Here is a 26,360-nt window from a genome sequence, read left to right as displayed (position 1 = left end):
GAGAATTGTATTAGCAATAATGTCAGACAGAAAGCCATAAAGAAACAAATAAGAGATACCAAATCCAGGATCGTGGGAGACTCCGTAGAGCTTGCCGTGAGTTTTGACAGTCAGCAGCGTCCTTTTTGCCAAGGATACGCAAGAGCAGTAAATAAATTACAGGGGCCGTGGTAGGACAAAATAAGCAGTTTGGCGATTTACAGAAACGTCGACAAGTACAAGAACGGAGGACATCAATAAGGGACCCTGCTCAATCAGAACAAATGGATACAGGTAGGGTGATGATAATAATAATGGTAATAGTACTTAAAATAATATATTATTTAGCAAGAAACTTAGTAAATCTGTTAAGAACGACACAATAAGGGTATGTGCACACACACTAATTACGTCCGTAATTGACGGACGTATTTCGGCCGCAAGTCCCGGACCGAACACAGTGCAGGGAGCCGGGCTCCTAGCATCATACTTATGTACGATGCTAGGAGTCCCTGCCTCTCCGTGGAACTACTGTCCTGTACTGAAAACATGATTACAGTACGGGACAGTTGTCCTGCAGCGAGGCAGGGACTCCTAGCATCGTACATAAGTATGATGCTAGGAGCCCAGCTCCCTGCACTGTGTTCGGTCCACTACTTGCGGCCGAAATACGTCCGTCAATTACGGACGTAATTAGTGTGTGTGCACATACCCTAAGATTTATCTTGTACATCGACATGTACAAGAACAGAGGACATCAATAAGGGACCCTGCTTGTTCAGAACAAATAGATACAGGTACAGTGATAATGATAATGGTAATTGTACTTACATTATTATATTATCTGGTGAGAAACGTAATAAATCTATAAAGAACGACAATCAGATTTATCAAGAGTGTCAGGAGGAAAATCAAATATTGAATAGGATGTCTATGTGGATCTATAAATGGATAAAACAAGTGATGGGCAACAATTCATTGTGGGGGGAAGAGGACATGTTTAATCTAAAGAGATTTCAGATCTATCATTGAGTCCTCCAGGGTGTAGGCATGCTAATTTGTAGATCCAGTAATTTTCTCTTTGTTTGAGACGGTTAAATCTATTGGTTATCCCAGCCGCAATTTGTTCAATTGGTGTTATCACAATATTTTCAAAACTACACTCGTGTACTAGTGAACAATGGCGTGATACGCTATGATGAGGAAAGCCTTTATTGGTATTTGACCGATGTTTATTGATTCTACAGCGTAGGGGTTGAATAGTCCTTCCAATGTATTGCAGATTGCAAGGACATTGTAACAAATAGATGACATAGTCACTGCCACAGTTTAAAAACATTTTAAAATAGGCTGGTCATTAAGGGGTTAATATTGAAACTTTCTAAAGTAACCACTGAAGTGTAAGTTTTAACCCTATGTGCAATGTTAGAACAACACATGCACCTAGAGTGGCCGCAACGGTAAGATCCAATCACAGTTGGAAGAATTGTAGTGGATATAAGTTTGGGATTACGTAATCTGCTGGGAGCAAGGATGTTTCGTAATGTCTGTGATCTTCTAAATGCAATATTAGGTTTAGCTGGTAGGCAATTTTTCAAAAATGCATCATTCATTAGTATGTGCCAGTGTTTGCAAAGGATAGACCTAATTTGTTTACTACCATTATTAAAAGTAGTTATAAAATGAAATTTAGAATATTCAGTGTCAGAAGGATTAAGAAAAATTGCTCTGACTCTAAAAATTTAACTCTGAAGTTAAAATTTTAGAAAAACGGTTCAACGAAAAACTCTTCCCTAAAAGTCAAAACCATTTCTCAAGAGGAATGTCTACTACCTTTTCTTAAAACCACAGACACTGAATAGTCTAAATTGAATTTTATAACTACTTTTAATAATGGTTTTTCCAGCAATGATTGTTCCCCTCAGGCCTCACAGGACCACCGCTATCCTCCATAGATAAGTCAATGGTGCGCGGTGAACCAGCCAACCGCACACAACCACATGGTGTACTGTACAATATATATCGGTGATCTTTTGGAGAAGAGGAACGATCATTGAGTCCATGGTTTCAGCCGACACCAGGAAGACCTTGGACCCTGACATTATTTCACAGAAGAGGGTCCTTCAGGCAGGGCCGGCTCCAGGTTTATGTGGGCCCTTTGGCGACAGAGCTTTAGTGTGCCACTTTGCGGTGCAATTCATTTAGCGGTGGCAGTAAAACGTTAGAAACTAGACACCGAATATAAAAAAAGTTAGGCCCCCTTTGTGCCCCTATGTATTAATTAGGCCCCCAGTTTGTGCCCCAATATAGAAGATAGGCCCACTTTGCGTTCCGACGACGCGCTAACCTGTTCCCACGACGAGCTAATGGGTGCTGTCACTCCTGTCTTCTTTCTGTGACCCGGTGCAGTGACGTAATCACGTCACACTGATGTGATTACGTCACCTGCTGATGTCTCTTGCGTGAACGGCGGGTAAGAGCGTCTGCTCTGCATTAGTAAGCAAAGTTACTGATGCAATTCTGCGGCTTAGCACACCAGAGGATCCTCTGGTGGGCCAGTCTGCCACCGTGCACGCTGCTATGTAAAGCTGCAGCGTGAAGCACCCAGCTGAGTGGGGCCCCCTCAATGGCAGTGGGCCCCAGCACTTGTCCGGGTTTGCCAGGTGCTAACACCGGCCATGCCTCCAGGAGCACCGGTTCCAGAAACCATATTGTGGATTAAAAGCAGCTTCTGATATTTGTTTTAATATTTTGTGGAAGCAATGACATAAAAGTATCTTCTGTTTCAAAGAATTGTTTGACTTTTTATTCTTCGCGTAAAGAAGCTTCAGCCCTTCCATTCTCAGTAAATAAGACAGTTTGTCAGGAAATAACTTAAAGGGCGGTGTCTGGTTGTGAAGTCACGTTTGTAAATTGGCCTTCCCCCGAAATATGTGGTTTTTATCATTTTAACACATTCACACAAATTTCAACAAACCAATTTTGATTTGTCATTATGTAGATTAATAAGAAAGAAAAATAAATCTGATATATTTTCGAATAAGGCTGTAATATAACAAAATGTAGAAAAAGTGAAGAGTCTGAATACACTCTGGATGTAATATACATAGTTAGGTCCAGAATTATTTGGACAGTGACACAAGTTTGGGCAGTTTAGCTGTTAACCATGGGCTTAAAGTGCAGACTCTCAGCTTTAATTTGAGGGTATTCACATCCTAATTTGAGAAAGGGTTTAGAAATTACAGCTCTTTCATATGTAGCTTTTTTTTTTTTTTTTAAAAAGGCTTTATTTTCACAATTTTGTTTGTACAAAACACGTACAAATATGCAAACCATACAAAATAAAGACATTCAGAGAGGCTTTATCATCACATATAAATGTCAAGTCGGATCATATTCAACAACAGTAAGGGTATGTCCACACGCACTGTTTTCAGACGTAATTCGGGCGTCTTACGCCTCGAATTATGCCTGAAAAACGGCTCCATTACGCCTACAAACATCTGCCCATTGCTTTCAATGCATGTCACTTCTTGGGACGTTTTTGGAGCCGTTTTTTATTGACTCCATTGAAAAACAGCTCCAATAACGTCCATAAAATACGCCGCGAAAATAGCTGCTTCTTTTTAAAGGGACCAAAGGTAATTGAACAATTATCTTAAAAGCTATTTAATGGGCTGCATGGGCTATTCCCTCGTTAATGCATCATCAATGCATCATCAATTAAGCAGGTAAAAGGTCTGGAGTTGATTCCAGGTGTGGCATTTGCATTTGGAAGCTGTTGCTGTGAACCCACAACATGAGGTCAAAGGAGCTCTCAATGCAAGTGAAACAGACCATCGTTAGGCTGAAAAAAATGAAGAAATCCATCAGAGAGATAGCACAAAGGAGTGGCCAAATCAACAGTTTGGTACATTCTTGAAAAAAAAAAAGAGCGCACTGGTGATCTCGTGAACTCCAAAAGGCCTGGACGTCTGCGGAAGATAACTGTGGTGGATGATCGCAGAATCCTTTCCATGGTGAAGAAAAACCCCTTCACAACATCTACCCAAGTGAAGGACACTCTCCTGGAAGTAGGTGTATCAGTATCTAAGTCTACCATAAAGAGAAGACTTCATGAGAGCAAATACAGAGGGTTCACCACAAGGTGCAAACCATTATTCCGGCCCAAAAATAGAAAGGCCAGATCAGACTTTGCCAAACAACATGTAAAGAAGCCGCCCAGTTCTGGAACAGCGTGAAACTAAGATCAACCCGTACCAGAATGATGGGAGGAAGAAAGTATGGAGAAGGCTTGGAACGGCTCATGATCCAATGCACACCACATCCCCTGTAAAACATGGTGGGGGCAGTGTGATGGCATGGTGGAGGCAGTATGATGGCATGGTGGAGGCAGTGTGATGGCATGGTGGGGGCAGTGTGATGGCATGGTGGGGGCAGTGTGGTAGCATGGTGGGGGCAGTGTGATGGCATGGTGGGGGCAGTGTGATAGCATGGTGGGGGCAGTGTGATGACATGGGCATGCATGGCTGCCAAAGGCACGGGGTCACTAGTGTTTATTGATGATGTGACTGAAGGCAGAAGCAGCCGGATGAATTCTGAAGTGTTCAGGGATTTACTTTCTGCTCAGATTCAACTACATGCAGCAAGGTTGATAGGACGTCGCTTCACAGACTAGATGGACAATGACCCAAACATACTATGAAAGTGACACAGGAGATTATTACGCAAAGAAGTGGAATATTCTGTAATGGCCGAGTCAATCACCAGATCTCAACCCGATCGAGCTGCATTTCACTTGCTTAAGACAAAACTTAAAGAGGCTCTGTCACCAGATTTTGCAACCCCTATCTGCTATTGCAGCAGATCGGCGCAATGTAGATTACAGTAATGTTTTTATTTTTTAAAAACGAGCATTTTTGGCCAAGTTATGACCATTTTCGTATTTATGCAAATGAGGCTTGCAAAAGTACAACTGGGCGTGTTGAAAAGTAAAAGTACAAGTGGGCGTGTATTATGTGCGTACATCGGGGCGTGTTTACTACTTTTACTAGCTGGGCGTTCTGATGAGAAGTATCATCCACTTCTCTTCAGAACGCCCAGCTTCTGGCAGTGCAGATCTGTGACGTCACTCACAGGTCCTGCATCGTGTCGGCCACATCGGCACCAGAGGCTACAGTTGATTCTGCAGCAGCATCAGCATTTGCAGGTAAGTAGCTACATCGACTTACCTGCAAACGCCGATGCTGCTGCAGAATCATCTGTAGCCTCTGTTGCCGATGTGTCCTCGCTCGTCTGACACGATGCAGGACCTGTGAGTGACGACACAGCGTGATCTCTGGAGAACACGGCTGTGTCTGCACTGCCAGAAGCTGGGCGTTCTGAAGAGAAGTGGATGACACTTCTATACACAACGCCCAGCTAGTAAAAGTAGTAAACACGCCCCGATGTACACACATAATACACGCCCAGTTGTACTTTTACTTTTCAACACGCCCAGTTGTACTTTTGCAAGCCTCATTTGCATAAATACGAAAATGGTCATAACTTGGCCAAAAATGCACGTTTTTAAAAAATAAAAACGTTACTGTAATCTACATTGCAGCGCCTATCTGCTGCAATAGCAGATAGGGGTTGCAAAATCTGGTGACAGAGCCTCTTTAAGGCAGAAAGACCCACAAACAAGCAACAACTGAAGACGCTGCAGTAAAGGCCGGGCAAAGCATCACAAAGGAGGAAACCCAGCGTCTGGTGATGTCCATGGGTTCCAGACTTCAGGCAGTCATTGCCTGCAAAGGATTCTCTGCAAAGTATTAAAAAAAAACAACACATTTTATTTATGGTAATGTTAATTTGTCCAAATACTTTTGAGCCCCTGAAATGAGGCGGTTGTATAGAAAATGGTTGCAATTCCTAAACGTTTCACAGGATATTTTTGTTCAACCCCTTGAATTAAACCTGAAAGTCTAAACTTCAATTACATCTCCGTTCTTTCATTTCAAATCCAATGTGGCGGCAGCAGAGCCCAAATCATGAAGATTGTTTCACTGTCCAAATAATTCTGGACCTAACTGTATAAGTAGGAGTTTGTCAGACTATCAGACATTTATGACATATCCTATGTATATCCCATATATGTCATCTGTCGGAATAGAAAGCCGGGGATTTGTAGCAATGTAACAGAAAATAGATATACAGTGATAAACTAAGGACACAGTTTTTTTGTGTTTTTTTTTTTTAACAATTTGATTTTCATTTAAACCGCATATGAAGATAAAGAATTAAATGGAATATCTGTGGATTTTTGTTTCATAAATTATCTCAAAGTCAATTTGTTATTATTTTTGTTCATTTCCATCACCTTATCTACGGTTTGAATGAAGGACAAATAATGTAAAGAAAAAGCAGCGATTAATAAATGTTAAGGTCAACGAGTAACCGGTTGGAGAACTGATGTACACGTGACTTTAAGGCCTCATACACACAACCATATCACAGATTCATAATATGGCAGCAATGTTATACTATGGACAGGGCCGTATCTGGAATTTGTGCTGCCCTAGGCACTTTTTGCGCTGACGCCCCCGAGAAAGCACCTTTTCCGCTGCAAAAATCGCAACATGTGCAAATTGTTGCAGGTTTTACCTCCCCAATGAATTCAATAGGATAAACCTGCAAGAGAAAACCAGCGATCCCGCAGCATGAATTGACATGCTGCGGATTAAAAAAACGCACTATAGGTCAATTTATGAACAGTTTTTCAGTGGGTTTTTTATGCAGCGTGTAGATGAGCTTTGCTGCTACTGTATTCTGCTGCGGATTTTTCGCAGTGAAATCTGTTGTGGAAAATCTGCAGTTTACGCTACATGTGAATTGCCCTAAAATAAATGCTCAGTGCTACCCCATTAACATTCCCTCCCCTGCCCACATGAACACTGGGGCCCATTTCCCCTATTATTGATCAGATCACAGTTTATTATTTTTTAGAAAAAAAAAAAACACTCCTGCAGTGGACTCTTTCCAGATTGGAACAAAAAAAACCCCAGCCGGTTTCCTCAGTACATCGTCCTACTTTTAAAAGTAGGCCAATGAACTGAGGTAGCCTGGGACCATGTGATGTAAAGTAACCAATGACAGCTTACTGTCATAGACCGAGGAAGTTAAATATAATAATGGTTTTTCTTTTTTAGTTATTAGTGTTACTAATGTGTTTGTTTCTTTTTTTTACAGATTCGGTTGTTCGACTACGTCAGATTCAAGGACTACTTAGATGACAGCGTTTTTATTTTCAATAAATGGGTTAACGAGTGATGTGTGTTTTTTTTTATTTCAATAAAATATTTTTTCTGCGTTGGTGTTATTTTTTAACTTCATTACTACTGCCTTAGTAATGGCAGCTGTCTGATAGATATGGTCCATTACTAAGGCGGGGCTTAATGTTAGCCGGTGAAGAGGCTAACACTAACCCCCCCATTAGTAACCCTATATCCAGCGCCACCAGAGGTGCCAGGAAGAGCCATCTACAATCCAGTACCGGAACATCTGAAGTGACGGTTGGGAACTGGGGCGGCCGCAGGCTTGTATTATTAGCCTGGGAAAGACCAAAACAATGGCCCTTCCCACACTGGTAATTCTAGACTGCTGCTGCTTTACTGTATCTAGCTGGTTATGAAAAATGGAACTACTGTCCCGTATTGAAAACATGATTAAAGTAAGGGACAGTTGTCCCGCAGCGAGGCAGGGACTCCTAGCGTCATATAAAACTATGATGCTAGGAGCCCAGCTCCCTGCAGTGTGTTCGGTCCGGGAGTTGCGGCCGAAATACGTTCCGTACTTTACGGACCGAACATGCTCGTGTGAATCAAGCCTAAATGATCTTACAATTATGATCTATTCACACGCCATTATATATTATACATTCAGTGTTCACGTTATTATTTTCATTGCCTTTAGTGTAGAAACGGATTGGAAAATATTCAAATGAAGCTACTGTCCCATCCCTCAACGTCACCCATCTGCTCCACAGAAAACACAGTGCGGATATCTATCTTCAGGCATCAGAACAGTCAAGAGGAACATCTCAAAGTGTCCCTGTCATCTCTGTACGTGCGCTGCCAGTCCTAGTGACGAAGTAATATCAGAGATGAGTCTAACCACAGACGTAAAGTGCCCGACTGGTGTCACAACAGCATTGTCTGTAGTCCATAAATACCAATGTCAGCCGTAACATAACATTTCCAGGGCAATCCCCAATGCTTTATGTACACCTTCCTAATATGATGCTAGTGCAACTTTAAACAGTACCAGAGTGCCCTATAAACAGTGCCAGAGTGTCCTATAAACAGTGCCAGGGTGACCCCATTTGCTAGCATTTCTGCACAACTACTCTTATTATAACATTACAGTACAGTTTCTGATGAACTATGGGCAGCACTGCCAGCCCCGATATATCCATCCCATCACCTGCCCTCTCCCCATCTACTATCAATACAGAAATAGAAGATCCGCCATGAAGTTCTCTCTCATTCCTCTGAACCAGTGTTTCCCAACCTTATAACCATGGAACAATTTTTCCACTCTGGGGAACCACTACTCCCATTCCTGTATATCTCCTAGGAGTTTGGTGTAGAGGGGGTAAAGCATTCTATAATTCTATATTCTGGATAAGAAAATGTTTTACCAATAACCTGAGTAAATATAGTTTTCTATCTCTACTGTAGGAGTAACATGTATTGCTACTTTGTTCTCCGGACCCCTGACTGGGCTATAATGAACCCCAGGAACCCTGGTTGAGAAACACTGCTATGTGCAGTAGACTGGCACTCATGATGTCCACATCAGATATGGCAGAGCAAGCCCAAGGGCCACTGCCAGGCAGATGACACCTGAGGTTTCCACGACCTCTGACATGTCACCTGCACATGACAAACTGCTGTTTACTTTCAACTATCGACGGCAGCGATCAGACTAAAGTCTACAGATTGGAAGAAAACTGTAAAAATAGCATCCACTGGACACGGAGAAGACGACGAGGAGAAGAGAGAAGACGAGAAGAGGAAGAGGGAAGAGGACAGCGACACAGAATCCAAGAAGATCAGGAGGAAGAGGAGAGGAGCCAGGGACAGAGGATTGGAGGATGAGGAGCCAAGACCTGGGAGCAGCCAAGACCCTGGAACATCCAGCCCCTATGCCAGGCTTACCACCAGCCACTTCACCATCCACCAGTTTCTGGGCAGGGGTAGCTTTGGCAAAGTATATTTAATATCTCATTATTTAATTTTAAAGGGACGGTAAACCTAAAGATTAACTTTTTTTCTCCATCAATTTTTCTCTGTTATCAGTCATGTCATGCAGGATAGATGATAATTGTGGTGTTCTTCTATGGGACGCCTAATAGGATATCCAGAATTTTTAGTTTTTCGTTTTATTTTTTCCTCCCATTCTTCCAAAATCCATAACTTTTTCATTTTTTTCTCGACATAGCCATATGAGAGCTTTTTTTTCTTTTGCGGGATGAGTTGTAGTTTTTAAACAGAACCATTCAATGTACCATATAATGTACTGAAAAAATTTGTAAAAATATTTTGTTAGTTGAAATAGCAAAAATACAGCAATTCCTCCTTTGGTTTAAGGATTTTGCTTTCACGGCGTTAACTGAGTGGTAAAAAAGACATATTAACTTTATTCTGCGGGTCAATACAATTGCGGCGATACCAAAATGATATAGTTTCTTTCATTTCTAAATATTTTTACAAGATAAAAACAATTTGTAAAAGGAAAAATGTGTTTTGTGTCGCCATATTCCGAGACCAATAACCTTTTTATTATTCGGTCAGTGGAGCGGTGTGAGGACTTGTTTTTTTGCAGGACGCGCTGTAGTTTTTATTGGTGTCCTTGTGGATTACATTTTGATCACTTTTTATTCCATTTTAGTATTTTGGGAGCTAAGGTGACCAAAAAACAGCAACTCTGGCAATTTATTAATTTGTTTATTTCCGGCATTCACTCTACGGGTTAAATAATGTTTTATTGTAAAAGTTCGGCCTTTTCTGGAAGCTGTGATAAAAATTATTTTTATTTATTTTTTATTTTATAAGTTACTTAGGAGAAAAAGTAATTTTTTTATTTTTCAAGTTTAATTATTTGTTAAATTCGTTTTTTTTGTCCCAGTAGGAGACCTGAACATACGATCATTAGATTGCTGGTACAATACACAGTAATATTTATGTAGTGCAGTGGATTGTGTCTCTGACAAGGCTTAATAGGAGGACCACAATGGCAGACCAGGAGGCGTTGATTAGGCAGCCATGCCAACCATCCATACACTGTGATCATGATGCGGAGGATGGAGCGGCAGAGGGAGCTTCGTTCTATCGAACAGTTTAGACTCCAAGTCGCCATTAGACCTATAACTCCATACCAACTACCAACTAAGACATACAATTACGTCAAATGTCGGTAAGGGGTTAAGATCTCTCCATACAGCACCTAACAGCAGACACTGCATTATGCCAGGAGCTCAGCTTAGTTCTTCTGTAAGCTCCTGGGTACTACACGGCTGACCCACCAATCAGTGCACCCCTGTTCCTTCTTCTCCTCATTCCAATTCTACACTTGTTTTCCTCTGGTGGTCCTGGCATCAGTCCCCGGCCGAAACACTCGCATGGCCATCAAGATGATCACCAAACGGGACAATACAGACAAATTAATGAGATTGCGGCGGATACTCCTGGCGGCCAGAGACTGCACGTTCCTATGCCACCTCTATGCCGCACATCAGTCTGAGGAGCAGGCATATTTCATAACGGAGTATCTGTCCGGTGGCAGCCTGGAGGCTTTGATCAGGATGTGCGGCTGCTCTGACATTGGCAACGTGAGGCAAGTAAATAGTCAGGAGACTGAGGGGGGTGGAAAGAATAAAAGGTGAGGTGCGAGGTCAGATGGAGGACAATGAAGAGAATTCAGAATACAGGCTGCCATAAACAGTGCCCCTTCTCTGCTAGAGACACACAATCCATCAGAACACGATATTAGGGAATTGATAGAGGAAGATGTGATGACATTGAGACTCCGCTCTGTTCTCCCCATCAGATTCTACAAATGATATGTGGCCCCCAGTTTCTCCATGGACACAACATCGTCCATCGGTAAGCAAAACTTTCACCTTCCTTCTGTCTCCTTTACATGCTGGAAAAATGCAACTAGCTTTCCTAGAGTCCTAATTGTTATTCTGCCTGGTGCTGCAGTGACCCATCCCCCGTCTCCTGTATCTCTAGGCTGAATTGTCATTCTTTTGTCTTATTTCTTCACAGAGCTATAAATCTGGGGCTGGCACAAGATGGCGTCACTGCCTCCAATAAGATCCGTGGAGTGACGGGAACATTCGATTACATGGCCCCCGAGCTGTTTCTTAGGAAAAGATACGGCACAGCAGTTGACTGGTGGAGCCTGGAGATTGTGTTGTCCAGGATGGCAGCAAGAAGCTCCCCATTTTACAACGCCCCATCATGCAAATGTCTTACAAAGCCATCACCTCTAAGAAGCCCAAATTTTCTCAGGTGGTCCTGGTATCAGTCCCCGACCGAAACACCTGCATGGCCATCAAGATGATCACAAAACGGGACAATACATACTAATTAACGAGATTGCGGCAGATACTCCTGGTGGCCAGAGGCTGCCCGTTCCTATGCCGCCTCTATGCCGCACATCAGTCTGAGGAGCGGGCATATTTCATCACTGAGTATCTGTCCGGTGGCAGGCTGGAGGCTTTAATCACTATGTGCAGCTGCTTGGACATCGGCAACGTAAGGCGAGTAAATAGTCAGGAGACTGAGGGGGGTGGAAAGAATAAAAGGTGAGGTGGGAGGTCAGATGAAGAAAAATGAAGAGAATGCAGAATACAGGCTGCAATAAAGATTGCCTCTTCTCTGCTAGAGACACACAATCCATCAGAACACGATATTAGGGAATTGATAGAGGAAGATTTGATGACATTGAGACTCCGCTCTGTTCTCCCCATCAGGTTCCACACATGATATGTGGCCTTCAGTTCCTCCATGGACACAACATTGTCCACCTGTAAGCAGAACTTTGACCTTCTGTCTCCTTTACATGCTGGAAATAATGCAACCAGCTTTCCTAGAGTCCAGATTGGTTATTCTGCCTGGTGCTGCAGAGACCCATCCCCCTGACTCCTGTATCACTGGGCTGATTTGTCATTCTCTTGTCTTATTTCTTTGCAGAGATCTAAAGCCAGAGAACATCATGTTGGATGCAGATGGCCACATCCATATCATCGATCTCGGGCTGGCCCAAGATGGCGTCACCACCTCCAATAAGATCCGTGGAGTGACGGGAACGTTCGATTAGATGGCCCCGAGCTGCTTCTTAGAAAAAGATATGGCACAGCAGTTGACTTGTGGAGCCTGGGGATTGTGGTGTCCAGGACGGCAGCAGGGCGCTCCCCATTTTACAACGGCCCCATCATGCAAATGGCTTTCAAAGTCATCACCACCGAGAAGCCAAAATTTCCAACTTGGCTTAATGCTGACGTGAAACAACTTATCAAGAGACTGGTCAGTAAAAATCCTAAGACGCACCTCGGTGTGTGCGGGAACATCAGAGAGCATCCATTTTTCTCCAGAGAGAAACTGCAGGAGAGGGGGGCATGCCTGCCATTTACACCATTTGTGCCAATTCTGGAGAACCAACTTCTGAATTGGCCGGAGAATTAGAAAGCCCTTCACCCCTTGGCCGGATTCAGCGTCATGTCACCAATCTGGACCCGATAGTATCCTGGAACAAGGGCCCAGAACTTCATGCCTCCTGACTTGTGCCTCATGTCTCTGCTGCTGTATGTCACCTTGGCTGCCCAGACCATCATCTCTCTCCATGCCATCTTCATGCCACACCTCTGCTATTTTGCTGCTGACCCAGGACCTTGATATGGCATCTAAAATAACTCCAGCCTGAAGATCCTCTGCATCACCCAGGAGTGGCCTGTGCTTAGTTTCCATCTGGAGAGATCAGGAACAATAGCCGCATAAAGTAGTCCTGGGGCCACTGAGTAGCGGGAATGTACCGGAGCGGCTATTATACCTGATTTCACCTCAGCACAGGCCAGGTAAGTAATACACCCACACTACATAATAAGTATAGAGTCCACACTACATAATAAATATAGACACCACGCTACATGATAAGTATAGACACCCACACATAGACAAATTGAACAGATAGATTAGACATCAGCCTTTGATCCTGGGAATTGTTCTGATCGACATATTTGGGGTTAGGAAGGAATTTTCCCCCCTTAATATGAGGACAATTGGCTCATTCCTCCAAGGGTTTTTTTTGCCTCCCTCTGGATCAACACGGCTTTAAATAGGTTCAGGATGTTAGAGTAATAAGTAGGTACACACATGAGGAGCATATATATAGAGGATGGAGTGGCAGAGGGAGCTTCCTTCTATCGAACAGTTTAGACTCCAAGTCGCTATTAGAGCTATAACTCCATACCAACTACCAACTAAGACATACAATTACGTCAAATGTTGGTAAGGGGTTATGAACTCTCCATACAGCACCTAACAGCAGACACTGCATTATGCCAGGAGCTCAGCTTTGTTGTTCTGTAAGCTGCTGGGTACTACAAGGCTGACCCACCACTCAGTGCACCCCTGTTCCTTCTTCTCCTCATTCCAATTCTACACCTGTTTTCCTCTGGTGGTCCAGGCATCAGTACCCAACCGAAACACCTGCATGGCCATCAGGATGATCACCAAACGGGACAATGCAGACTAATTAACGAGATTGCGGTGGATACTCCTGGCAGCCAGAGACTGCTCGTTCCTATGCCGCCTCTATGCCGCACATCAGTCTGAGGAGCGGGCATATTTCATCACGGAGTATCTGTCCGGTGACAGCCTGGAGCTTTGATCAGGATGTGCGGCTGCTTGGACATTGGCAACGTGAGGCGAGTAAATATTCAGGAGACTGAGGGGGTGCAAAGAATAAAAGGTGAGGTGGGAGGTCAGATGAAGGACAATGCAGAGAATGCAGATGTCACGGACGCTGGGTTTGTGGACCCACTAGGCCGCTCCGCCGTAGCGGGGAGGCAGCTGACCAGGTCACAGTCTATGTGAAAGTAAGATGGCAGACAGTAATGCTTAGGTACCTGAAATAGTCCGGACGGTGGCTGTGGCTTCAGCACGGATGGAGGCAGGTGCGTAGAGTGGCGCCAGACGTGGCGGGCAGTATACGATGAGCAGATGGCACTTGACGTGGCAGAAGACACTTGACGTGGCAGATGGTACTTGACGTGGCAGATGGCACTTGACGTGGCAGATGGCACTTGACGTGGCAGATGACACTTGACGTGGCAGATGGCACTTGACGTGGCAGATGGCACCTGACGTGGCAGATGACACTTGACGTGGCAGATGGCACTTGACGTGGCAGATGGCACTTGAACACGGGTAGGCACAGGGACAATGCGGAATACAGGAACGGTAACAGGGCACGGGTAACAGCTGGAACGGGAGACACTAAGGGACCATTTGCGAGACAGACAGGGAAAAACTAACAACGCTCAGGCAAGGATCAGAAGGGCTGGGGCATTCTTATAGAGCAGGAAATCATGTGGGTTAATGACCATTGCTTTCTTGTGCGCGCGCTGGCCCTTTAAGCGCGGGCGCGAGCGTGCGCGCACACCCTACGGGACCCGGCCGGACGGAGCGGAAGTGAGCGCTGGCATCTCCTAGGAGGGAGACGGAGGCCAGCGCTCACAGATCCATGGCTGCGGGCGTCGGGAGGTGAGTGAACCCGACGGCCCGCGGCCATGGGCGCTACAGCAGAATACAGGCTGCCATAAACAGTGCCTCTTCTCTGCTGGAGACACACACAATCCATCAGAACATGATATTAGGGAATTGATAGAGGAAAATGTGATGACATTGAGACTCCGCTCTGTTCTCCTCATCAGATTCTACTCAGCAGAGATTATATGTGGCCTCCAGTTCCTCCATGGACACAACATCGTCCACCAATAAGCAGAACTTTCACCTTCCTTCTGTCTCCTTTACATGCTGGAAATAATGCAATCAGCTTTCCTAGATTCGTGATTGGTTATTCTGCCTGGTGCTGCAGTGACCCATCCCCCGTCTCCTGTATCAATGGGCTGATTTGTCATTCTCTTGTCTTATTTCTTTGCAGAGATCTAAAGCTGGAGAACATCATGTTGGATGCAGATGGCCACATCCATATCATCGATCTGGGGCTGGCCCAAGATGGCATCACCGCCTCCAATAAGATCCGTGGAGTGACGGAAACGTTCGATTACATGGCCACGAGGTGCTTCTTAGAAAAAGATACGGCACAGCAGTTGACTTGTGGAGCCTGGGGATTGTGGTGTCCAGGATGGCAGCAGGACGCTCCCCATTTTACAATGGCCCCATCATGCAAATGGCTTACAAAGCCATCACCACCAAGAAGCCAAAATTTCCTCAGGTGGTCCTGGCATCAGTCCCCGACCGAAACACCTGCATGGCCATCAAGATGATCACCAAACGGGACAATACAGACTAATTAACGAGATTGCGGCAGATACTCCTGGCGGCCAGAGACTGCCCGTTCCTATGCTGCCTCTATGCCGCACATCAGTCTGAGGAGCGGGCATATTTCATCACGGAGTATCTGTCCGGTGGCAGGCTGGAGGCTTTAATCAGGATGTGTGGCTGCTTGGACATCAGCAATGTGAGGCGAGTAAATAGTCAGGAGACTGAGGGGGTGGAAAGAATAAAAGGTGAGGGAGGAGGTCAGATGAAGGTCAATGAAGAGAATGCAGAATACAGGCTGCAATAAAGATTTCCTCTTCTCTGCTAGAGACACACAATCCATCAGAACACGATATTAGGGAATTGATAGAAGAAGATGTGATGACATTGAGACTCTACTCTGTTCTCCCAATCAGATTATACACATGATATGTGGCCTCCAGTTCCTCCATGGACACAACATCGTCCACCCGTAAGCAGAACTTTCACCTTCCTTCTGTCTCCTTTACATGCTGGAAATAATGCAACCAGCTTTCCTACAGTCCTGATTGGTTATTCTGCTTGGTGCTGCAGTGACCCATCCCCCGTCTCCTGTATCACTGGGCTGATTTGTCATTCTCTTCTCTTATTTCTTTGCAGAGATCTAAAGCCGAAGAACTTCATGTTGGATGCAGATGGCCACATCCATATCATCGATCTGGGGGGGGGGGGGCCCAGGATGGCGTCACCACCTCCAATAAGATCCGTGGAGTGACGGGACCGTTCGATTACATGGCCCCGAGGTGCTCCTTAGGAAAAGATACGGCACAGCAGTTGACTTGTGGAGCCTGGGGATTGTGGTGTCCAGGATGGCAGCAGGACGCTCCCCATTTTACAACGGCCCCATCATGCAAATTGCTTACAAAGCCATCACCACCGAGAAGCCCAAATTTCCTCTGGTGGTCCTGGCATCAGTCCCCGACCGAAACACCTGCATGGCCATCAAGATGATCAACAAACGGGACAATGCAGACTAATGAACGAGATTGCGGTGGATACTCCTGGCAGCCAGAGACTGCCCGTTCCTCTGCCGCACATTAGTCTGAGGAACGGGCATATTTCATCACGGAGTATCTGTCCGGTGGCAACCTGGAGGCTTTGATCAGGATGTGCGACTGCTTGGACATCGGCAACGTGAGGCGAGTTAATATTCAGGAGACTAAGGGGGTACAAAGAATAAAAGTTGAGGTGGGAGGTCAGATGAAGGACAATGCAGAGAATGCAAAATACAGGCTGCCATAATCAGCGCCTCTTCTCTGCTAGGGACCACACAGAATCCTTCATAACATGATATTAGGGAATTGATAGAGGAAGATTTGATGACATTGAGACTCCGCTCTGTTCTCCCCATCAGGTTCCACACGTGATATGTGGCCTCCAGTTCCTCCATGGACACAACATCGTCCACCAGTAAGCAAAACTTTCACTTTCCTTCTCTCTCCTTTACATGCTGGAAATAATGCACCCAGCTTTCCTAGAGTCCTGATTGGTTATTCTGCCTGGTGTTGCAGTGACCCATTCCCCCCATCTCCTGTATCATTAGGCTGATTTGTCATTCTCTTGTCTTATTTATTTGCAGAGATCTAAAGCCGGAGAACATCATGTTGGATGCAGATGGCCACATCCGTATCATCGATCTGGGATTGGCCCAAGATGGCATCATCGTATCCAATAAGATCTGTGGAGTGACGGGAATGTTCAATTACATGGCCCCCGAGGTATTTCTTAGGAAAAGATATGGCACAACAGTTGACTGGTGGAGCCTGGGGATAGTGGTGTCTAGGATGGCATCAGGACACTTCCCATTTTACAACGGCCCCATCATGAAAATGGCTTACAAAGCCATTACCACCGAGAAGCCAACATTTCCAACTTGGCTTAATGCTGACGTGAAACAACTTATCAAGAGACTGGTCAGTAAAAATCCTAAGACGCGCCTCGGTGTGTGCAGTAATATCGGAGAGCATCCATTCTTCTCCACCATCGGCTGGGAGGAACTGCAGGAGAGGAGGGCACGTCTGCCATTTACACCATTTTTGCCAGTTCCGGAGAACCAACATCTGAATTGGCCGGAGAACTAGAAAGCCCTTCACCCCTTGGCCGGATTCAGTGTCATGTCACCAAGCTGGACCCAATAATATCCCGGGACAAGGGCCCAGAACTTCATGCCTCCCGACTTGTGCCTCATGTCTCTGCTATAGCCTCACCTCGGCTGCCCAGACCATCATCTCTCTCCATGCCATCTTCATGCTACACCTCTGCTATCTTGCTGCTGACCCAGGAGCTTGACTTGGCATTCTCCAATCCCAGGCTGGCATCTAAGATAACTCCAGCCTGAAGATCCTCTACACCACCCAGGAGTGGCCTGTGCTTAGTTTCCATCTGGAGAGATCAGGAACAACAGCCGCATGTAGTAGTGCTGGGGCCACTGAGTAGCGGGAATGTACCGGAGTGGCTAATATACCTGATTTCACCTCAGCACAGGCCAGGTCAATAATACACCCACACTACATAATAAGTATAGAGTCCACACTACGTAATAAGTATAGACACCACGCTACATGATAAGTATAGACACCCACACATAGACAAATTGAACAGATAGATTAGACATCAGCCTTTGATTCTGGGATTTATTGTGATCGCCATATTTGGGGTCATGAAGGAATTTTTCCCCCCTTAATAGGAGGACAATTGGCTCATGCCTCCAAGGTTTTTTTTGCCTTCCTCTGGATCAACACGGCCTTAAATAGGTTTAGGATGATAGAATAATAAGTAGGTACACACATAAGTAACATTATATATATATAAATAAATGTATTAATTTAACATCATTTATAGGTCACATATGCATAAATACAATAGTTCACAAAATAAATTAAAAATTGTTACATTTTTCCAGCTTTTCCATATATTACACAGGTTAGGTTTCAGACTTTGATCCTGGGATTATTCCAATCGCCATATTTGGGGTCAGAGAGGAATTTCCCCCCCTAATATGAGGACAATTGGCTCATTCCTCACAAGGGGGTTTTCACCTTCCTCTGAACCAACCCAGCCTTTAAATAGGTTTAGTATAAGAGATAAATAAATGGCACATACACAGTATATAATAATAGTAGTCTCAATAGATATATAATAATTCTCAATAATAAAATATAACTCCCTTCTCATCTATAAATAACATTGCCCTTTTTTACCTATCTACATCTTTGTGCTTGTTTTTATCCCCATTGAACATCTGTGTTATGAATGTGTTATGAATCCGGTGTCTTATTTTCCAGGTTTTACCCATTCAAGGGTATATGTCAGATGTAAGGCCCTAATGTCATGTAAACAGAGCCTTACAGGGGTAGTCAAGTTTTTTTACAATACCTTTTTGTTAGAGGGGTCCTGTAATCTGTGGGGGAATTTGGCTACCAGTGTTTAATTTTCCTACAGCACCTCTAAAGGGGAAAAACAGAATTACACAGCTCTACAATTAATATACATGTAATGTATGGATGTGTTGGGTCCTCCTGAGTAGGAGATGCTGTTTGTAGCCCCTTTCCATTCTGGCTAATTGATAAGAATCCTAAATGGGGGGGGGGGGGCAACAACCTCTAAAACCCCAGAATTCCCTAATAGGGAATTTGAAAATGGGTTTTCCAACCAGAAAACAACTATAATGGTTATATAATGATAAGTGAGAGTTTGTTACAATGCATCAGTGCAGGTAAAAGCTGGACTCCAGGCTATTCAGTTGGTGGAGGATTGGCTAGACTGAATACATTGAATGGGGAACTGTTAAACAGTTTGGACCTAAAGCTCTCATGGCTAAGGTGGATATACAGTCTGCTTTTCATTTTTTTACCTATACTTCCTTCTGGATGTAATTCCTTAGATGTTCATTTTAAAGATGAGTTTTATATAGATATGTGTTTGCCTATGGTCTGTTCTTTACCCTGGTTTTATTTTGAAGCGTTTTCTAGTTTTTTTGGAATGGGTTGTTGCGGTTAAGGTTATGAAAGGCCGTGTTCTACATTATTTCTAAGATTTTCTGTTTGTAGTTCCCTGTAAATCCCCGGTTTGTTTGCAAATGTTGAATACATTTGTTGATACCTGTGCACTTTTTGGGGTACCTCTAGCGCATGACCTATTGGTTACCTATGAGTAAGGTTATTAAAATTAAAACTTTATTGTTTAGAATGTGTAAAGTTTCTGTTCAGGAGCTTCAGTTGGTATTGAGCTTATTGGCTTTTGCGTCTAGTCATGCCCATGGGTAGAAGTTTTTTGTAGGCGGGCTGCTATGGAGAGCGTGGATATAAAAAATCAAAGATTTCTTCTTACATTATCAGATGATATACTTGAGGATTTTAAAATTTGGCTTGAATTTCTGTCTACTTATAATGGTCGTTCTCTTTGGCAGGCAGAGTTTGTCAGCTCTCAGCAACTGCATTTGTTTACCGATGCTTCCGGTTCTATTGGTTTTGGAGCATTTTGGGAAGGTCGTTGACGTGCAGAAGCATAGGACCAGGCTTGGGTTATTCATAACGTTTTAAAATATATGGTACTATTGGAATTATTTCCAGTGGTAGTTGCTTTATCTCTATGGGGTACTGCCTTTGAAAATAAACCAATCCTCCTTCACACTGATAATAAAGGAGTGTTGTTTGGCCTGTCTTCTAAATGCCCATTGGTAGATAAATTACTACGCCATTTGGTATTGCTGTGTCTAAAATGTAATATTTGGATTAAAGTGGTGCATATACCTGGCGTAGATAACTCTGTGGCTGATGCGCTTTCACGATTTCAGTTTACCAGGTTTCGAGAGCTTGTTCCTTGGGCCAAGGAAGTCGAGGAGTTTTGCCCGGAGCACCTGTGGGGAATAATTTCTACTTACTTTTTTGACTTTTTGGGGCATTTAGTGGCTAAAACAACTTGGACAGGTTATGTCGCAGCACGGAGAAAATGGTGCATTGATATGGGCACAAATAAATTATCCACAGTCCATAGTTCTGAGAAAGCCGCTTTAGTTTTTTGTGTGCAAATGTTTGATGAAGGGCTTGCTTATGGGACTGTATAGTAAAACGCTCGCTGGTGTCTCCTTTTTTGTAAAAATATTGGGAGAGAACGCTTTAAATAGCTATTTTTTGATTAAACAATTATTGAAACCCTATAAAAAAGGGCCAGAGTCATATAAAAAGCACAAGACATCCGGCTTTTATATGGTCAAACAATCAATAGATGTTGGGAGTGATTGGTATGAAGCTTCTCCCATTCTCCTTTTCTTATTCTCAAAGATGTTCTGCAGTAGCTAGAGTAAGTATTACAAGATATAGTTTGTCAGATGCTGCAGAACTGCTTTGAGGAGAAGATAGGGAAGCTTTATCCCTATCAGTGTTTATTGGGGGGCATGAGACTGAGAGGAGACAGTCAGTGAGGAGGGAGGACAGAGGGGGATCTGGGGGCAGCGCTGTAAAAGTTTCGTCAAATACACGAGATTGTGACCCTAAGTGCTCGTCTGAATAATACCAGAGTCTCCACCAGCTCTTCTTATCAAACATTTGTAACAAAACGTATCCAAGCCCCACAATTCCTAATAGTAAATACTTTCTAATCCACTTTCCCTTCTAATTCTCTCCAAGAAGGTTCAATGTTACCAACATGCGATACAACAATAAAAAAGACGGAGCATTCATATGTGAAGTGTAACATATGCATTCACTTACGCTTTCTGCATGCATTCACTAGTTACAGGTTATGTCCAGTATATAAATGTGTGTAATAAAATTAAATAATATGTTTCCCCCTCGACAGACATTGTACTGGGATGAGGACACAGAAGACGTGCAGGAGACAACGCCTCAATCTCTAGTGTTGGCGGATCCTTTCAGAGCCTCTGTCACAAACTCCATCAAAACGAATGATACAATGACCGAACCCAATGGTCCATAATAAGTCAATGGGGTCCTCCTGGTGAAGGAGATGTCCTTCATACAATAGATTCGGGGCTGTGACGTGGTTTCCATTATAAATGATCTTACAATTATGGTCTATTCACACACCATTATATATTATACATTCAGTGTTCATGTTAGTATTTTCATTGCCTTTAGTGTAGAAACGGATTGGAAAATATTAAAATTAAATTACTGTCCCATCCCTCGACGTCACCCATCTGCTCCACAGAAAACACAGTGCGGACATCTATCTTCAGGCATCAGAACAGTCAAGAGGAACGTCTCAAAGTGTCCCTGTCATCTCTGTATGTGCGCTGCCAGTCCTAGTGACAAAGGAATATCCGAGCTGAGTCTAACAACAGACGTAAAGTGCCCGACTGGTGTCACAACAGCATTGTCTGTAGTCCATAAATACCAATGTCAGCCGTAACATAACATTTCCAGGGCAATCCCCAATGCTTTATGTACACCTTCCTAATGCGATACTAGTGCCCCTTTAAACAGTGCTAGGGTGCCCCATAAAACAGTGCCAGAGTGCCCTATAAACAGTGCCAAAGTGCCCTATAAACAGTGCCAGGGTGACCCCATTTGCTAGCATTTCAGCACAACTGCTCTTATTATAACATTACAGTACAGTTTCTGATGAACTATGGGCAGCACTGCCAGCCCCGATATATATCCGTCCCATCACCTGGCCTCTCCCCATCTACTATCAATACAGAAATAGCAGATCCGCCATGAAGTTCTCTCTCATTCCTCTGAACCAGTGTCTCCCAACCTTATTTCCATGGAACTATTTTTCTACTCTGGGGAACCACTACTCCCATTCCTGTGTATCTCATAGGAGTTGGTGTAGAGGGGGTAAAGCATTTTATAATTCTATATTCTGGATAAGAAAATGTTTTACCAATAACCTGAGTAAATAGAGTTTTCTATCTCTACTGTAGAAGTGACATGTATTGCTACTTTGTTCTGCGGACCCCTGACTGGGCTATAATGAACCCCAGGAACCCTGGTTGAGAAATACTGCTCTGTGCACTAGACTGGCACTCATGATGCCCACATCAGATATGTCAGAGCAAGTCCAAGAGCCACTGCCAGGCAGATGACACCTGAGGATTCCACGACGTCTGACATCATGTCACCTGCATACGACCAACTGGACACGGAGAAGACGACGAGAAGAGAGAAGACGAGAAGAGGAAGAGGGAAGAGGACAGCGACACAGAATCCAAGAAGATCAGGAAGAAGGGGAGAGGAGCCAAGGACAGAGGATTGGAGGATGAGGAGCCAAGACCTGGGATCAGCCAAGACCCTGGAACATCCAGCCCCTATTCCAGGCTTACCACCAGCCACTTCACCATCCACCAGGTTCTTGGCAGGGGCAGTTTTGACAAAGAAAATTTAATATCTCCTTATTTAATTTTAAAGGGACGGTAAACCTAAAGATTCCCTTTTTTTTCCCATCAATTGTTCTCTGTTATCAGTCATGTCATGCTGGATAGATGATAATTGTGGTGTTCTTCTATGGGACGCCTAATAGGATATCCAAAATTTTTCCTGCCCTCATGACCACTACTTTAGATTTTCATTTTATTTTTTTCTCCCATTCTTCCAAAATCCATAACTTTTTTTATTTTTTCTCGACATAGCCATATGAGAGCTTGTTTTTCTTTTGCGGGATGAGTTGTAGTTTTTAAACAGAACCATTCAATGTACCATATAATGTACTGGGAAATGTAAAAAACTTATTTTGTTAGAAGAAATAGCAAAAATACAGCAATTCCTACATTGGTTTAAATATTTCGCTTTCACGGCGTTAACTGAGCGGTAAAACTTACATGTTAACTTTAATCTGCCGGTCAGTACAATTGCGGCGATACCAAAATGATTTTGTTTCTTTCATTTTTAAATATTTTTACAAAATAAAAACAATTTGTAAAAGGAAAAATGTGTTTTGTGTCGCCATATTCCGAGACCAATAACCTTTTTATTTTTCGGTCAGTGGAGCGGTGTGAGCACTTGGTTTTTTGCAGGATGCTCTGTAGGTTTTATTGGTGCCTTTGTGGATTACATTTTGATCACTTTTTATTCCATTTTAGTATTTTGGGAGCCAAGGTGACCAAAAAAACAGCAACTCTGGCAATTTATTATTTCGTTTATTTCCGGCATTCACTCTACGGGTTAAATAATGTTTTATTGTAAAAGTTCGGCCTTTTCTGGAAGCTGTGATAAAAAATTATTTTTATTTATTTTTTATTTTATACATTACTTAGGAGAAAAAGTAATTTTATTTTCCAAGTTTAATTATTTTTTAAATTAGTTTTTTTAGTCCCAGTAGGAGACCTGAACATACGATCATTAGATTGCTGGTACAATACACAGTAATATTTATGTAGTGCAGTGTATTGTGCCTCTGGCAAGGCTAAATAGGAGGACCACAATGGCAGACAAGGAGGCGTTGATTAGGCAGCCATGCCAACCATCCAAAAACTGTGATCATGATGCGGAGGATGGAGCAGCAGAGGGAGCTTCCTTCTATCGAACCGTTTCGACTCCAAGTCGCTATTAGAGCTATAACTCCATACTCCCCTTCTACCAACTAAGACATACAATTACGTCAAATGTTGGTAAGGGGTTAAGAACTCTTTTCCTCTGGTGGTCCTGGCATGAGTCCCCGACTGAAACACACGCATGGCCATCAAGGTGATCACCAAACGGGACAATGCAGACGAATTAATGAGATTGCGGCGGATACTCCTGGCGGCCAGAGTCTGCCCGTTCCTATGCCGCCTCTAAGTCGCACATAAGTCTGAGGAGCGAGCATATTTAATCAAGGAGTATCTGTCCGGTGGCAGCCTGGAGGCTTTGATCAGGATGTGCGGCTGCTTGGACATCGGCAACGTGAGGCAAGTAAATAGTCAGGAGACTGAGGAGGGTGGAAAGAATAAAAGGTGAGGTGGGAGGTCGGATGAAGGACAATGCAGAGAATGCAGAATACAGGCTGCCATAAACAGTGCCTCTTCTCTGCTAGAGATACACAATCCATCAGAACATGATATTAGGGAATTGATAGAAGAAGATGTGATGACATTGAGACTCTGCTCTGTTCTCCCCATCAGAATCTACACATGATATGTGGCCTCCAGTTCCTCCATGAACACAACATCGTCCACCGGTAAGCAGAACGTTCACCTTCCTTCTGTCTCCTTTACATGCTGGAAATAATGCAACCAGCTTTCCTAGAGTCCTGATTGGTTATTCTGCCTGGTGCTGCAGTGACCCATCCCCCGTCTCCTGTATCACTGGGCTGATTTGTCATTCTCTTGTCTTCTTTCTTCGCAGAGATCTAAAGCCGGAGAACATCATGTTGGATGCAGATGGCCACATCCGTATCATCGATCTGGGGCGGGCCCAAGATGGCATCACCGCCTCCTATAAGATCCGTGGAGTGACGGGCCCATTCGATTACATGGCCCAGAGGAGCTTCTTAGGAAAAGATACGGCACAGCAGTTGACTTGTGGAGCCTGGGGATTGTGGTGTCCAGGATGGCAGCAGGACGCTCCCCATTTTACCATGGCCCCATCATGCAAATGGCTTACAAAGCCATCACCACTGAGAAGCCAAAATTTCCAACTTGGCTTAATGGTGACGTGAAACGACTTATCAGGAGACTGGTCAGTAAAAATCCTAAGACGCACCTCGGTGTGTGCGGGAGCATCAGAGAGCATCCATTCTTCTCCACCATCAGCTTGGATGAACTGCAGGAGAGGAGGGCACGTCTGCCATTTACACGATTTGTGCCAGTTCTGGAGAACCAACATCTGAATTGACCGGAGAATTAGAAAGCCCTTCACCCCTTGGCCGGATTCAGCGTCATGTCACCAAACTGGACCCGATAATATCCTGGGACAAGGGCCCAGAACTTCAGGCCTCCAGACTTGTGCCTCATGTCTCTGCTGCTGTATGTCACCTCGGCTGTCCAAACCATCATCTTTCTCCATGCCATCTTCATGCCACACCTCTGCTATCTTGCTGCTGACCCAGGACCTTGACTTTGCATCCTCCAATCCCAGGCTGGTATCTAAATTATCTCCAGCCTGAAGATCCTCTACACCACCCAGGAGTGGCCTGTGCTTAGTTTCCATCTGGAGAGATCAGGAACAACAGCCGTATGTAGTAGTCCTGGGGCCACTGAGTAGCGGGAATGTACCGGAGCGGCTATTACACCTGATTTCACCTCAGCACAGGCCAGGTAAGTAATACACCCACACTACATAATAAGTATAGAGTCCACACTACATAATAAGTATAGACACCACATTACATGATAAGTATAGACACCCACACATAGACACATTGAACAGATAGATTAAACATCAGACTTTGATCCTGGGATTTATTCTGATCGCCATATTTGGGGTCAGGAAGGAATTTTCCCCCCTTAATAGGAGGACAATTGGCTCATGCCTCCAAGGTTTTTTTTTGCCTTCCTCTGGATCAACACGGCCTTAAATAGGTTTAGAATGATAGAGTAATAAGTAGCTACACACATAAGTAACATAAGATATATATATAGAAATGGCTACCAGTGTTTAATCTCCCTACAGCGCCTCTAAAGGGGAAAAACAGAATTACACAGCTCTACAATTAAAGTACATGTAATGTAAGGATGTGTTGGGTCCTCCTGAGTAGGAGATGCTGTTTGTAGCCCCTCTCCATTCTGGCTAATTGATAAGAATCCTAAATGGGGGGGGGGGGGGGAACGACAACCTCTAAAACCCCAGAATTCCCTAATAGGGAATTTGAAAATGGGTTTTCCAACCAGAAAACAACTATAATGGT

Source organism: Rhinoderma darwinii, chromosome 13 (assembly GCF_050947455.1).
Source record: "Rhinoderma darwinii isolate aRhiDar2 chromosome 13, aRhiDar2.hap1, whole genome shotgun sequence".
NCBI lineage: Eukaryota > Metazoa > Chordata > Amphibia > Anura > Rhinodermatidae > Rhinoderma > Rhinoderma darwinii.
This window is presented reverse-complemented; position numbering follows the sequence as displayed.